We start from the raw sequence: 2429 nt of genomic DNA, 5'->3' as shown, positions 1-2429 counted from the left end.
ATAGACAGTCGTCTGAGCCTGAGACTAATTGGTCCCTGAGACAAACTCTTTCTCACTAAACCCCACCATCATCATCATCATCACCATCATCATCAGCAGCAGCAGCAGGACTCAGGATTGTGGGAGTTTGATCGGTCCGATCGAGCTCTGAGTCCATGATAAGACTAACATAAGTTCATCTGGCTGCTTGTCGATACACAAACAGACACTCAGAGAGAGATCGATCACGGACGACATCATGCTAATGCTTTGAGACGAGCATCAAGGGAAACACAGACATCACGACAAAACAACAGACAGAGAAACTTTAACGTACTCACTTCACTCCGTTCATTAGATGATATTCTACAGAAAAGATCTTTCATCTAAATGTACTCGCTCCACCTCTGAAGTGACTTTCCTTCTCATTTGATGTCACTATATACTATAATGTTAACCACTCGTCTGTTTACTTTAGTTAAAAGTCATTTAATGCTAGTTAAAGAGCTTACTGCCTGTGTTATTTTAGAGGCTAATAGATTTTATTTTTATATTTTCAGATTTCATTTTAAATTTAAAGTTTTAGTAATTTTGTTGGGTTGTTTTGTCATTTTTATTAGGTTTATTTCCACAAAAAATTATATTTCAGTTTTCAATTGTGAAGCAGATCCACGTTTCAGTATGTTTTTTATATTTAAAGTATTCGCCACTGACGATTCAAACGCAAGTTTTTTGGGCAGTGTAGAGTAGCACTTGTTGTTTGTCACTTCTCCGATCACAAATGCAGACATAGTTTTATGTTTACGCGGCACGATGCCATACGATCATCACAGTATGGTGAGGGGCATAACATTTCCGTCTCACGCTTGAGGTATTCGGCCAATCACAACGCACTGGATAGCTGGCCAATCACAGCACACCTCGCTTTTCAGACCGATGAGCTTTGTAAAAATCGACATGTTTCAGAAAGGCGGGGCATAGAGGAGAAACAATAATGTACAGTATGTGGAAAAAAATTTGTTTTTTTTACCTTAAAACCGCATAAACAAATTTCATTACAGCAAATACACAAAATAATGTTCTTTTTAGCAGCATCATATGACCCCTTTAACAATTACAACTTTCTCACCTCAACATATATAAAATAAAATGTAAAAAATAAATGAATAAATACATAATTTTTTGAAGTTAATTTGAAGAAAAACAACGAATAACATGAAATAGAATGAATGAATGAATGAATGAATGAATGAACGAACGAACGAACGAACAAACTTGATGTTATCCATCAGGAATGATCTGAAGTAAAAAAAAAAATGAATGAATGAATGAATGAATGAATGAACGAACTTGATGTTATCCATCAGAAATTATTTGAAGTTAAAAAAAATGAATGAATGAATGAATGAATGAATGAACGAACTTGATGTTATCCATCAGGAATGATTTGAAGTTTAAAAAAATGAAGTCTGGATGTACATTATCCCACTTATTACACGGCTAATTGCCACATATGTAAAAACAAATTGACACAAATGATTGATTTAGGTTGAAAAATGTGAACGCAAAGCTTCCGTGAAGAAAGCAGCTGCAAGCTATTTATAGTCACACCACTTATAAGGCATTTCACCACATAAATAATTATGGCAATAAAAGAAAAGAAAGATAACTGTTTTACCAGAAAAGAAAAGAATCAAGCGGGACTTGATTTTATCCATCAGGAAATTATTGGATGATTTTAAATTAATAAATATTGAAGAGAATTGATTTCAGATTTAGCTATTGGTTAACATTATTGAACAGCTTGTGGGGCCTAAATTATGTCATGTTTCACTGCTGACCAGAAACATGAATTAAGAAAGCAAATAAAGTCAGATCTTTATTCCTACAGCGATGTTGATATGCAGTGCTGGTTTGACGCGGTTCAGTTTGTGTTTGTAACCTGCAGAATCGGGCCGCTCTGCTGAACACACTCTCTCACTGTACACATCTTAAACATGTTACGCAAGCCACACATCTGCGTTATATAACCGATATGAATAATAAGGCATCGAGGTGAGGGGGTACAGAAAATGCTAATAATGTCTGCAGTGAAACTGCTGGAGTCTGAATGTAAAGCTGCTCCTGTAGAAACACTACAGATAAAACACTCACATCTGAAACACTCTTCACTTGAGCAGAACAAGTATGGATCAAATGGAGGAGAAGATATCATACAGGTTTATGGTTCAAGTGGGTAAAAATATATTAAAGTATTGATAACACTTTACAAGAAGGTCCTATAGTTAATGCTTTAGCCAACATGAACTATCAATGTAATAAATAAATAAATAAATAAGTGTGTGTGTGTGTGTGTGTGTGTGTGTTTGTGTGTGTGAGTGAGTGAGTATGTGTGTGTGTGTGTGTGTGTGTGTGTGTGTGTGTGTGTGCGTGTGTGAGAGAGTGAGTGA

Source organism: Sinocyclocheilus grahami, unplaced genomic scaffold, assembly GCF_001515645.1.
Source record: "Sinocyclocheilus grahami isolate Dianchi unplaced genomic scaffold, SAMN03320097.WGS_v1.1 scaffold721.1, whole genome shotgun sequence".
Classification (NCBI taxonomy): domain Eukaryota; kingdom Metazoa; phylum Chordata; class Actinopteri; order Cypriniformes; family Cyprinidae; genus Sinocyclocheilus; species Sinocyclocheilus grahami.
The sequence above is the reverse complement of the archived record's forward strand: the minus strand, read 5'-3'. Positions refer to the sequence as shown.